General features: G+C 37.5%; 13 non-coding genes across 13 annotated transcripts; all 13 read right to left on the minus strand.

Annotated features, from left to right (window-relative positions):
• Window positions 1-1,919: 1,919 nt before the first annotated feature.
• Window positions 1,920-1,992, minus strand: trnat-cgu (transfer RNA threonine (anticodon CGU)). Its single transcript has one exon. It is a non-coding gene; the product is annotated as a tRNA-Thr (tRNA).
• A 740-nt stretch (window positions 1,993-2,732) lies between these two features.
• On the minus strand, window positions 2,733-2,805 carry trnam-cau (transfer RNA methionine (anticodon CAU)). The gene has a single exon. It is a non-coding gene; the product is annotated as a tRNA-Met (tRNA).
• Window positions 2,806-3,057: 252 nt separating this feature from the next.
• trnat-cgu (transfer RNA threonine (anticodon CGU)) lies at window positions 3,058-3,130 on the minus strand. Its single transcript has one exon. It is a non-coding gene; the product is annotated as a tRNA-Thr (tRNA).
• A 1,227-nt stretch (window positions 3,131-4,357) lies between these two features.
• Window positions 4,358-4,430, minus strand: trnat-cgu (transfer RNA threonine (anticodon CGU)). The gene has a single exon. It is a non-coding gene; the product is annotated as a tRNA-Thr (tRNA).
• Window positions 4,431-6,799: 2,369 nt separating this feature from the next.
• Window positions 6,800-6,872, minus strand: trnat-cgu (transfer RNA threonine (anticodon CGU)). Its single transcript has one exon. It is a non-coding gene; the product is annotated as a tRNA-Thr (tRNA).
• A 416-nt stretch (window positions 6,873-7,288) lies between these two features.
• On the minus strand, window positions 7,289-7,361 carry trnam-cau (transfer RNA methionine (anticodon CAU)). Its single transcript has one exon. It is a non-coding gene; the product is annotated as a tRNA-Met (tRNA).
• Window positions 7,362-7,776: 415 nt separating this feature from the next.
• trnat-cgu (transfer RNA threonine (anticodon CGU)) lies at window positions 7,777-7,849 on the minus strand. The gene has a single exon. It is a non-coding gene; the product is annotated as a tRNA-Thr (tRNA).
• A 252-nt stretch (window positions 7,850-8,101) lies between these two features.
• On the minus strand, window positions 8,102-8,174 carry trnat-cgu (transfer RNA threonine (anticodon CGU)). The gene has a single exon. It is a non-coding gene; the product is annotated as a tRNA-Thr (tRNA).
• Window positions 8,175-8,427: 253 nt separating this feature from the next.
• Window positions 8,428-8,500, minus strand: trnam-cau (transfer RNA methionine (anticodon CAU)). Its single transcript has one exon. It is a non-coding gene; the product is annotated as a tRNA-Met (tRNA).
• A 252-nt stretch (window positions 8,501-8,752) lies between these two features.
• On the minus strand, window positions 8,753-8,825 carry trnam-cau (transfer RNA methionine (anticodon CAU)). Its single transcript has one exon. It is a non-coding gene; the product is annotated as a tRNA-Met (tRNA).
• A 578-nt stretch (window positions 8,826-9,403) lies between these two features.
• trnam-cau (transfer RNA methionine (anticodon CAU)) lies at window positions 9,404-9,476 on the minus strand. The gene has a single exon. It is a non-coding gene; the product is annotated as a tRNA-Met (tRNA).
• Window positions 9,477-9,892: 416 nt separating this feature from the next.
• On the minus strand, window positions 9,893-9,965 carry trnat-cgu (transfer RNA threonine (anticodon CGU)). The gene has a single exon. It is a non-coding gene; the product is annotated as a tRNA-Thr (tRNA).
• Window positions 9,966-10,868: 903 nt separating this feature from the next.
• On the minus strand, window positions 10,869-10,941 carry trnat-cgu (transfer RNA threonine (anticodon CGU)). Its single transcript has one exon. It is a non-coding gene; the product is annotated as a tRNA-Thr (tRNA).
• Window positions 10,942-12,462: the final 1,521 nt, after the last annotated feature.

Here is a 12,462-nt window from a genome sequence, read left to right on the forward strand (position 1 = left end):
TTAGGACAATGGCGTGCTACCTGCTTCGCCAATGAAGCTGTGACTATTTGGAAAAACTGCTCAAGTCAAATCCATTTTTTTCTCATTTTTTTTCTATTATTTTCAAAAAACCCAAAATTGGAACTCAGTGCTTCATGTGAGAATTGAACTCACGAGCTTCAGATTATGAGACTGACGCGCAACCTGCTTCGCCAAAGAAGCTGTGACTCTTTGGAAAAACTGCTCAAGTCAAATCCATTTTTTTCTCATTTTTTTTCTATTATTTTCAAAAAACCCAAATTTGGAAGTCAGTGCTTCATGTGAGAATTGAACTCACGACCTTCAGATTATGAGACTGACGCGCTACCTGCTTCGCCAATGAAGCTGTGACTATTTGGAAAAACTGCTCAAGTCAAATCCATTTTTTTCTCATTTTTTTCTATTATTTTCAAAAAACCCAAATTTGGAACTCAGTGCTTCATGTGAGGGTTGAACTCACGACCTTCAGATTATGAGACTGACGCGCTACCTGCTTCGCCAATGAAGCTGTGACTATTTGGAAAAACTGCTCAAGTGAAATTCATTTTTTTCTCATTTTTTTTTGTATTATTTTCAAAAAACCCAAATTTGGAACTCAGTGCTTCATGTGAGGATTGAACTCACGACCTTCAGATTATGAGACTGACGCGCTACCTGCTTCGCCAATGAAGCTGTGACTATTTGGAAAAACTGCTCAAGTCAAATCCATTTTTTTCTCATTTTTTTTCTATTATTTTCAAAAAACCCAAATTTGGAACTCAGTGCTTCATGTGAGGGTTGAACTCACGACCTTCAGATTATGAGACTGACGCGCAACCTGCTTCGCCAATGAAGCTTTGACTATTTGGAAAAACTGCTCAAGTCAAATCCATTTTTTTCTCATTTTTTTTCTATTATTTTCAAAAAACCCAAATTTGGAACTCAGTGCTTCATGTGAGGGTTGAACTCACGACCTTCAGATTATGAGACTGACGCGCAACCTGCTTCGCCAATGAAGCTGTGACTATTTGGAAAAACTGCTCAAGTCAAATCCATTTTTTTCTCATTTTTTTTCTATTATTTTCAGAAAACCCAAATCTGGAACTCAGTGCTTCATGTGAGGGTTGAACTCACGACCTTCAGATTATGAGACTGACGCGCAACCTGCTTCGCCAATGAAGCTGTGACTATTTGGAAAAACTGCTCAAGTCAAATCCATTTTTTCTCATTTTTTTTCTATTATTTTCAAAAAACCCAAATTTGGAACTCAGTGCTTCATGTGAGAATTGAACTCACGAACTTCGGATTATGAGACTGACGCGCCACCTGCTTCGCCAATGAAGCTGTGACTATTTGGAAAAACTGCTCAAGTCAAATCCATTTTTTTCTCATTTTTTTCTATTATTTTCAAAAAAACCAAATTTGGAACCTAGTGCTTCATGTGAGGGTTGAACTCACAACCTTCAGATTATGAGACTGACGCGCTACCTGCTTCGCCAATGAAGCTGTGACTATTTGGAAAAACTGCTCAAGTCAAATCCATTTTTTCTCATTTTTTTTCTATTATTTTCAAAAAACCCAAATTTGGAACTCAGTGCTTCATGTGAGGGTTGAACTCACGACCTTCAGATTATGAGACTGACGCGCTACCTGCTTCGCCAATGAAGCTGTGACTATTTGGAAAAACTTCTCAAGTGAAATCCATTTTTTTCTCATTTTTTTTTGTATTATTTTCAAAAAACCCAAATTTGGAACTCAGTGCTTCATGTGAGGGTTGAACTCACGACCTTCAGATTATGAGACTGACGCGCTACCTGCTTCGCCAATGAAGCTGTGACTATTTGGAAAAACTGCTCAAGTGAAATCCATTTTTTTCTCATTTTTTTTCTATTATTTTCAAAAAACCCAAATTTGGAACTCAGTGCTTCATGTGAGAATTGAACTCACGACCTTCAGATTACGAGACTGACGCGCAACCTGCTTCGCCAATGAAGCTGTGACTATTTGGAAAAACTGCTCAAGTCAAATCCATTTTTTTCTCATTTTTTTTCTATTATTTTCAAAAAACCCAAATTTGGAACTCAGTGCTTCATGTGAGGGTTGAACTCACAACCTTCAGATTATGAGACTGACGCGCTACCTGCTTCGCCAATGAAGCTGTGACTATTTGGAAAAACTGCTCAAGTCAAATCCATTTTTTTCTCATTTTTTTTCTATTATTTTCAAAAAACCCAAATTTGGAACTCAGTGCTTCATGTGAGAATTGAACTCACGACCTTCAGATTATGAGACTGACGCGCTACCTGCTTCGCCAATGAAGCTGTGACTATTTGGAAAAACTGCTCAAGTCAAATCCATTTTTTTCTCATTTTTTTTCTATTATTTTCAAAAAACCCAAATTTGGAACTCAGTGCTTCATGTGAGAATTGAACTCACGACCTTCAGATTATGAGACTGACGCGCTACCTGCTTCGCCAATGAAGCTGTGACTATTTGGAAAAACTGCTCAAGTCAAATCCATTTTTTTCTCATTTTTTTCTATTATTTTCAAAAAACCCAAATTTGGAACACAGTGCTTCATGTGAGAATTGAACTCACGACCTTCAGATTATGAGACTGACGCGCTACCTGCTTCGCCAATGAAGCTGTGACTATTTGGAAAAACTGCTCAAGTCAAATTCATTTTTTTCTCATTTTTTTCTATTATTTTCATAAAACCCAAATTTGGAACTCAGTGCTTCATGTGAGGGTTGAACTCACGACCTTCAGATTATGAGACTGACGCGCTACCTGCTGCGCCAATGAAGCTGTGACTATTTGGAAAAACTACTCAATTCAAATCCATTTTTTTCTCATTTTTTTTCTATTATTTTCAAAAAACCCAAATTTGGAACTCAGTGCTTCATGTGAGAATTGAACTCACGACCTTCAGATTATGAGACTGACGCGCTACCTGCTTCGCCAATGAAGCTGTGACTATTTGGAAAAACTGCTCAAGTCAAATCCATTTTTTTCTCATTTTTTTCTATTATTTTCATAAAACCCAAATTTGGAACTCAGTGCTTCATGTGAGAATTGAACTCACGACCTTCAGATTACGAGACTGACGCGCAACCTGCTTCGCCAATGAAGCTGTGACTATTTGGAAAAACTGCTCAAGTCAAATCCATTTTTTTCTCATTTTTTTTCTATTATTTTCAAAAAACCCAAATTTGGAACTCAGTGCTTCATGTGAGAATTGAACTCACGACCTTCAGATTATGAGACTGACGCGCTACCTGCTTCGCCAATGAAGCTTTGACTATTTGGAAAAACTGCTCAAGTCAAATCCATTTTTTTCTCATTTTTTTTCTATTATTTTCAAAAAACCCATATTTGGAACTCAGTGCTTCATGTGAGGGTTGAACTCACAACCTTCAGATTAGGACAATGACGCGCTACCTGCTTCGCCAATGAAGCTTTGACTATTTGGAAAAACTGCTCAAGTCAAATCCATTTTTTTCTCATTTTTTTTCTATTATTTTCAAAAAACCCAAATTTGGAACTCAGTGCTTCATGTGAGGGTTGAACTCACGACCTTCAGATTATGAGACTGACGCGCAACCTGCTTCGCCAATGAAGCTGTGACTATTTGGAAAAACTGCTCAAGTCAAATCCATTTTTTTCTCATTTTTTTTCTATTATTTTCAGAAAACCCAAATCTGGAACTCAGTGCTTCATGTGAGGGTTGAACTCACGACCTTCAGATTATGAGACTGACGCGCAACCTGCTTCGCCAATGAAGCTGTGACTATTTGGAAAAACTGCTCAAGTCAAATCCATTTTTTCTCATTTTTTTTCTATTATTTTCAAAAAACCCAAATTTGGAACTCAGTGCTTCATGTGAGAATTGAACTCACGAACTTCGGATTATGAGACTGACGCGCCACCTGCTTCGCCAATGAAGCTGTGACTATTTGGAAAAACTGCTCAAGTCAAATCCATTTTTTTCTCATTTTTTTCTATTATTTTCAAAAAAACCAAATTTGGAACCTAGTGCTTCATGTGAGGGTTGAACTCACAACCTTCAGATTATGAGACTGACGCGCTACCTGCTTCGCCAATGAAGCTGTGACTATTTGGAAAAACTGCTCAAGTCAAATCCATTTTTTCTCATTTTTTTTCTATTATTTTCAAAAAACCCAAATTTGGAACTCAGTGCTTCATGTGAGAATTGAACTCACGACCTTCAGATTATGAGACTGACGCGCTACCTGCTTCGCCAATGAAGCTGTGACTATTTGACAAAACTGCTCAAGTCAAATCCATTTTTTTCTCATTTTTTTCTATTATTTTCAAAAAACCCAAATTTGGAACTCAGTGCTTCATGTGAGAATTGAACTCACGACCTTCAGATTACGAGACTGACGCGCAACCTGCTTCGCCAATGAAGCTGTGACTATTTTGAAAAACTTCTAAAGTGAAATCCATTTTTTTCTTATTTTTTTCCTATAGTTTTCAAAAAACCCAAACTTGGAACTCAGTGCTTCATGTGAGGGTTGAACTCACAACCTTCAGATTAGGACAATGACGCGCTACCTGCTTCGCCAATGAAGCTGTGACTATTTGGAAAAACTGCTCAAGTCAAATCCATTTTTTTCTCATTTTTTTCTATTATTTTCAAAAAACCCAAATTTGGAACTCAGTGCTTCATGTGAGGGTTGAACTCACAACCTTCAGATTAGGACAATGGCGTGCTACCTGCTTCGCCAATGAAGCTGTGACTATTTGGAAAAACTGCTCAAGTCAAATCCATTTTTTTCTCATTTTTTTTCTATTATTTTCAAAAAACCCAAAATTGGAACTCAGTGCTTCATGTGAGAATTGAACTCACGACCTTCAGATTATGAGACTGACGCGCAACCTGCTTCGCCAAAGAAGCTGTGACTCTTTGGAAAAACTGCTCAAGTCAAATCCATTTTTTTCTCATTTTTTTTCTATTATTTTCAAAAAACCCAAATTTGGAAGTCAGTGCTTCATGTGAGAATTGAACTCACGACCTTCAGATTATGAGACTGACGCGCTACCTGCTTCGCCAATGAAGCTGTGACTATTTGGAAAAACTGCTCAAGTCAAATCCATTTTTTTCTCATTTTTTTCTATTATTTTCAAAAAACCCAAATTTGGAACTCAGTGCTTCATGTGAGGGTTGAACTCACGACCTTCAGATTATGAGACTGACGCGCTACCTGCTTCGCCAATGAAGCTGTGACTATTTGGAAAAACTGCTCAAGTGAAATCCATTTTTTTCTCATTTTTTTTTGTATTATTTTCAAAAAACCCAAATTTGGAACTCAGTGCTTCATGTGAGGGTTGAACTCACGACCTTCAGATTATGAGACTGACGCGCTACCTGCTTCGCCAATGAAGCTGTGACTATTTGGAAAAACTGCTCAAGTCAAATCCATTTTTTTCTCATTTTTTTTCTATTATTTTCAAAAAACCCAAATTTGGAACTCAGTGCTTCATGTGAGGGTTGAACTCACGACCTTCAGATTATGAGACTGACGCGCAACCTGCTTCGCCAATGAAGCTTTGACTATTTGGAAAAACTGCTCAAGTCAAATCCATTTTTTTCTCATTTTTTTTCTATTATTTTCAAAAAACCCAAATTTGGAACTCAGTGCTTCATGTGAGGGTTGAACTCACAACCTTCAGATTAGGACAATGACGCGCTACCTGCTTCGCCAATGAAGCTTTGACTATTTGGAAAAACTGCTCAAGTCAAATCCATTTTTTTCTCATTTTTTTTCTATTATTTTCAAAAAACCCAAATTTGGAACTCAGTGCTTCATGTGAGGGTTGAACTCACGACCTTCAGATTATGAGACTGACGCGCAACCTGCTTCGCCAATGAAGCTGTGACTATTTGGAAAAACTGCTCAAGTCAAATCCATTTTTTTCTCATTTTTTTTCTATTATTTTCAGAAAACCCAAATCTGGAACTCAGTGCTTCATGTGAGGGTTGAACTCACGACCTTCAGATTATGAGACTGACGCGCAACCTGCTTCGCCAATGAAGCTGTGACTATTTGGAAAAACTGCTCAAGTCAAATCCATTTTTTCTCATTTTTTTTCTATTATTTTCAAAAAACCCAAATTTGGAACTCAGTGCTTCATGTGAGAATTGAACTCACGAACTTCGGATTATGAGACTGACGCGCCACCTGCTTCGCCAATGAAGCTGTGACTATTTGGAAAAACTGCTCAAGTCAAATCCATTTTTTTCTCATTTTTTTCTATTATTTTCAAAAAAACCAAATTTGGAACCTAGTGCTTCATGTGAGGGTTGAACTCACAACCTTCAGATTATGAGACTGACGCGCTACCTGCTTCGCCAATGAAGCTGTGACTATTTGGAAAAACTGCTCAAGTCAAATCCATTTTTTCTCATTTTTTTTCTATTATTTTCAAAAAACCCAAATTTGGAACTCAGTGCTTCATGTGAGGGTTGAACTCACGACCTTCAGATTATGAGACTGACGCGCTACCTGCTTCGCCAATGAAGCTGTGACTATTTGGAAAAACTTCTCAAGTGAAATCCATTTTTTTCTCATTTTTTTTTGTATTATTTTCAAAAAACCCAAATTTGGAACTCAGTGCTTCATGTGAGGGTTGAACTGACGACCTTCAGATTATGAGACTGACGCGCTACCTGCTTCGCCAATGAAGCTGTGACTATTTGGAAAAACTGCTCAAGTGAAATCCATTTTTTTCTCATTTTTTTTCTATTATTTTCAAAAAACCCAAATTTGGAACTCAGTGCTTCATGTGAGAATTGAACTCACGACCTTCAGATTACGAGACTGACGCGCAACCTGCTTCGCCAATGAAGCTGTGACTATTTGGAAAGACTGCTCAAGTCAAATCCATTTTTTTCTCATTTTTTTTCTATTATTTTCAAAAAACCCAAATTTGGAACTCAGTGCTTCATGTGAGGGTTGAACTCACAACCTTCAGATTATGAGACTGACGCGCTACCTGCTTCGCCAATGAAGCTGTGACTATTTGGAAAAACTGCTCAAGTCAAATCCATTTTTTTCTCATTTTTTTTCTATTATTTTCAAAAAACCCAAATTTGGAACTCAGTGCTTCATGTGAGAATTGAACTCACGACCTTCAGATTATGAGACTGACGCGCTACCTGCTTCGCCAATGAAGCTGTGACTATTTGGAAAAACTGCTCAAGTCAAATCCATTTTTTTCTCATTTTTTTTCTATTATTTTCAAAAAACCCAAATTTGGAACTCAGTGCTTCATGTGAGGGTTGAACTCACGACCTTCAGATTATGAGACTGACGCGCTACCAGCTGCGCCAATGAAGCTGTGACTATTTGGAAAAACTGCTCAAGTCAAATCCATTTTTTTCTCATTTTTTTTCTATTATTTTCAAAAAACCGAAATTTGGAACTCAGTGCTTCATGTGAGAATTGAACTCACGACCTTCAGATTATGAGACTGACGCGCTACCTGCTTCGCCAATGAAGCTGTGACTATTTGGAAAAACTGCTCAAGTCAAATTCATTTTTTTCTCATTTTTTTCTATTATTTTCATAAAACCCAAATTTGGAACTCAGTGCTTCATGTGAGGGTTGAACTCACGACCTTCAGATTATGAGACTGACGCGCTACCTGCTTCGCCAATGAAGCTGTGACTATTGCGAAAAACTGCTAAAGTGAAATCCATTTTTTTCTCATTTTTTTTCTATTATTTTCAAAAAACCCAAATTTGGAACTCAGTGCTTCATGTGAGAATTGAACTCACGACCTTCAGATTACGAGACTGACGCGCAACCTGCTTCGCCAATGAAGCTGTGACTATTTGGAAAAACTGCTCAAGTCAAATCCATTTTTTTCTCATTTTTTTCTATTATTTTCATAAAACCCAAATTTGGAACTCAGTGCTTCATGTGAGAATTGAACTCACGACCTTCAGATTATGAGACTGACGCGCTACCTGCTTCGCCAATGAAGCTGTGACTATTTGGAAAAACTGCTCAAGTCAAATCCATTTTTTTCTCATTTTTTTTCTATTATTTTCAAAAAACCCAAATTTGGAACTCAGTGCTTCATGTGAGAATTGAACTCACGACCTTCAGATTACGAGACTGACGCGCAACCTGCTTCGCCAATGAAGCTGTGACTATTTGGAAAAACTGCTCAAGTCAAATCCATTTTTTTCTCATTTTTTTTCTATTATTTTCAAAAAACCCAAATTTGGAACTCAGTGCTTCATGTGAGAATTGAACTCACGACCTTCAGATTATGAGACTGACGCGCTACCTGCTTCGCCAATGAAGCTGTGACTATTTGGAAAAACTGCTCAAGTCAAATCCATTTTTTTCTCATTTTTTTTCTATTATTTTCAAAAAACCCAAATTTGGAACTCAGTGCTTCATGTGAGGGTTGAACTCACGACCTTCAGATTATGAGACTGACGCGCTACCAGCTGCGCCAATGAAGCTGTGACTATTTGGAAAAACTGCTCAAGTCAAATCCATTTTTTTCTCATTTTTTTTCTATTATTTTCAAAAAACCCAAATTTGGAACTCAGTGCTTCATGTGAGAATTGAACTCACGACCTTCAGATTATGAGACTGACGCGCTACCTGCTTCGCCAATGAAGCTGTGACTATTTGGAAAAACTGCTCAAGTCAAATCCATTTTTTTCTCATTTTTTTCTATTATTTTCATAAAACCCAAATTTGGAACTCAGTGCTTCATGTGAGGGTTGAACTCACGACCTTCAGATTATGAGACTGACGCGCTACCTGCTGCGCCAATGAAGCTGTGTCTATTTGGAAAAACTGCTCAAGTCAAATCCATTTTTTTCTCATTTTTTTTTCTATTATTTTCAAAAAACCCAAATTTGGAACTCAGTGCTTCATGTGAGGGTTGAACTCACGACCTTCAGATTATGAGACTGACGCGCTACCTGCTTCGCCAATGAAGCTGTGACTATTGCGAAAAACTGCTAAAGTGAAATCCATTTTTTTCTCATTTTTTTCTATTATCTTCAAAAAACCCAAATTTGGACCTCAGTGCTTCATGTGAGGGTTGAACTCACGACCTTCAGATTACGAGACTGACGCGCAACCTGCTTCGCCAATGAAGCTGTGACTATTTGGAAAAACTGCTCAAGTCAAATCCATTTTTTTCTCATTTTTTTTCTATTATTTTCAAAAAACCCAAATTTGGAACTCAGTGCTTCATGTGAGAATTGAACTCACGACCTTCAGATTATGAGACTGACGCGCTACCTGCTTCGCCAATGAAGCTGTGACTATTTGGAAAAACTGCTCAAGTCAAATCCATTTTTTTCTCATTTTTTTCTATTATTTTCAAAAAACCCAAATTTGGAACTCAGTGCTTCATGTGAGGGTTGAACTCACGACCTTCAGATTATGAGACTGACGCGCTACCTGCTGCGCCAATGAAGCTGTGACTATTTGGAAAAACTACTCAAGTCAAATCCATTTTTTTCTCATTTTTTTTCTATTATTTTCAAAAAACCCAAATTTGGAACTCAGTGCTTCATGTGAGAATTGAACTCACGACCTTCAGATTATGAGACTGACGCGCTACCTGCTTCGCCAATGAAGCTGTGACTATTTGGAAAAACTGCTCAAGTCAAATCCATTTTTTTCTCATTTTTTTTCTATTATTTTCATAAAACCCAAATTTGGAACTCAGTGCTTCATGTGAGGGTTGAACTTACGACCTTCAGATTATGAGACTGACGCGCTACCTGCTTCGCCAATGAAGCTGTGACTATTTGGAAAAACTGCTCAAGTCAAATCCATTTTTTTCTCATTTTTTTTCTATTATTTTCAAAAAACCCAAATTTGGAACTCAGTGCTTCATGTGAGAATTGAACTCACGACCTTCAGATTACGAGACTGACGCGCAACCTGCTTCGCCAATGAAGCTGTGACTATTTGGAAAAACTGCTCAAGTCAAATCCATTTTTTTCTCATTTTTTTCTATTATTTTCATAAAACCCAAATTTGGAACTCAGTGCTTCATGTGAGGGTTGAACTCACGACCTTCAGATTATGAGACTGACGCGCTACCTGCTTCACCAATGAAGCTGTGACTATTTGGAAAAACTGCTCAAGTCAAATCCATTTTTTTCTCATTTTTTTCTATTATTTTCAAAAAACCCAAATTTGGAACTCAGTGCTTCATGTGAGAATTGAACTCACGACTTTCAGATTATGAGACTGACGCGCTACCTGCTTCGCCAATGAAGCTGTGACTATTCGGAAAAACTGCTCAAGTCAAATCCATTTTTTTCTCATTTTTTTTCTATTATTTTCAAAAAACCCAAATTTGGAACTCAGTGCTTCATGTGAGGGTTGAACTCACGACCTTCAGATTATGAGACTGACGCGCTACCTGCTTCACCAATGAAGCTGTGACTATTTGGAAAAACTGCTCAAGTCAAATCCATTTTTTTCTCATTTTTTTTCTATTATTTTCAAAAAACCCAAATCTGGAACTCAGTGCTTCATGTGAGAATTGAACTCACAACCTTCAGATTACGAGACTGATGCGCAACCTGCTTCGCCAATGAAGCTGTGACTATTTGGAAAAACTGCTCAAGTCAAATCCATTTTTTTCTCATTTTTTTTCTATTATTTTCAAAAAACCCAAATCTGGAACTCAGTGCTTCATGTGAGAATTGAACTCACGACCTTCAGATTACGAGACTGACGCGCTACCTGCTTCACCAATGAAGCTGTGACTATTTGGAAAAACTGCTCAAGTCAAATCCATTTTTTTCTCATTTTTTTTCTATTATTTTCAAAAAACCCAAATCTGGAACTCAGTGCTTCATGTGAGAATTGAACTCACGACCTTCAGATTACGAGACTGACGCGCAACCTGCTTCGCCAATGAAGCTGTGACTATATGGAAAAACTGCTCAAGTCAAATCCATTTTTTTCTCATTTTTTTTCTATTATTTTCAAAAAACCCAAATTTGGAACTCAGTGCTTCATGTGAGAATTGAACTCACGACCTTCAGATTATGAGACTGACGCGCTACCTGCTTCGCCAATGAAGCTGTGACTATTTGGAAAAACTGCTCAAGTCAAATCCATTTTTTTCTCATTTTTTTTCTATTATTTTCAAAAAACCCAAATTTGGAACTCAGTGCTTCATGTGAGAATTGAACTCACGACCTTCAGATTATGAGACTGACGCGCTACCTGCTTCGCCAATGAAGCTGTGACTATTTGGAAAAACTGCTCAAGTCAAATCCATTTTTTTCTCATTTTTTTTCTATTATTTTCAAAAAACCCAAATTTAGAACTCAGTGCTTCATGTGAGGGTTGAACTCACGACCTTCAGATTATGAGACTGACGCGCTACCTGCTTCGCCAATGAAGCTGTGACTATTTGGAAAAACTGCTCAAGTCAAATCCATTTTTTTCTCATTTTTTTCTATTATTTTCTAAAAACCCAAATTTGGAACTCAGTGCTTCATGTGAGAATTGAACTCACGACCTTCAGATTATGAGACTGACGCGCTACCTGCTTCGCCAATGAAGCTGTGACTATTTGGAAAAACTGCTCAAGTCAAATCCATTTTTTTCTCATTTTTTTTCTATTATTTTCAAAAAACCCAAATTTAGAACTCAGTGCTTCATGTGAGGGTTGAACTCACGACCTTCAGATTATGAGACTGACGCGCTACCTGCTTCGCCAATGAAGCTGTGACTATTTGGAAAAACTGCTCAAGTCAAATCCATTTTTTTCTCATTTTTTTCTATTATTTTCTAAAAACCCAAATTTGGAACTCAGTGCTTCATGTGAGAATTGAACTCACGACCTTCAGATTATGAGACTGACGCGCTACCTGCTTCGCCAATGAAGCTGTGACTATTTGGAAAAACTGCTCAAGTCAAATCCATTTTTTTCTCATTTTTTTTCTATTATTTTCAAAAAACCCAAATTTGGAACTCAGTGCTTCATGTGAGGGTTGAACTCACGACCTTCAGATTATGAGACTGACGCGCTACCTGCTTCGCCAATGAAGCTGTGACTATTTGGAAAAACTGCTCAAGTCAAATCCATTTTTTTCTCATTTTTTTCTATTATTTTCTAAAAACCCAAATTTGGAACTCAGTGCTTCATGTGAGAATTGAACTCACGACCTTCAGATTATGAGACTGACGCGCTACCTGCTTCGCCAATGAAGCTGTGACTATTTGGAAAAACTGCTCAAGTCAAATCCATTTTTTTCTCATTTTTTTTCTATTATTTTCAAAAAACCCAAATTTGGAACTCAGTGCTTCATGTGAGGGTTGAACTCACGACTTTCAGATTATGAGACTGACGCGCTACCTGCTTCGCCAATGAAGCTGTGACTATTTGGAAAAACTGCTCAAGTCAAATCCATTTTTTTCTCATTTTTTTTCT

The sequence above is a fragment of the Urocampus carinirostris genome, chromosome 16 (genome assembly GCF_059441175.1).
Source record: "Urocampus carinirostris isolate Australia breed hairy pipefish chromosome 16, RoL_Ucar_1.0, whole genome shotgun sequence".
Taxonomy (NCBI): Eukaryota; Metazoa; Chordata; class Actinopteri; order Syngnathiformes; family Syngnathidae; genus Urocampus; species Urocampus carinirostris.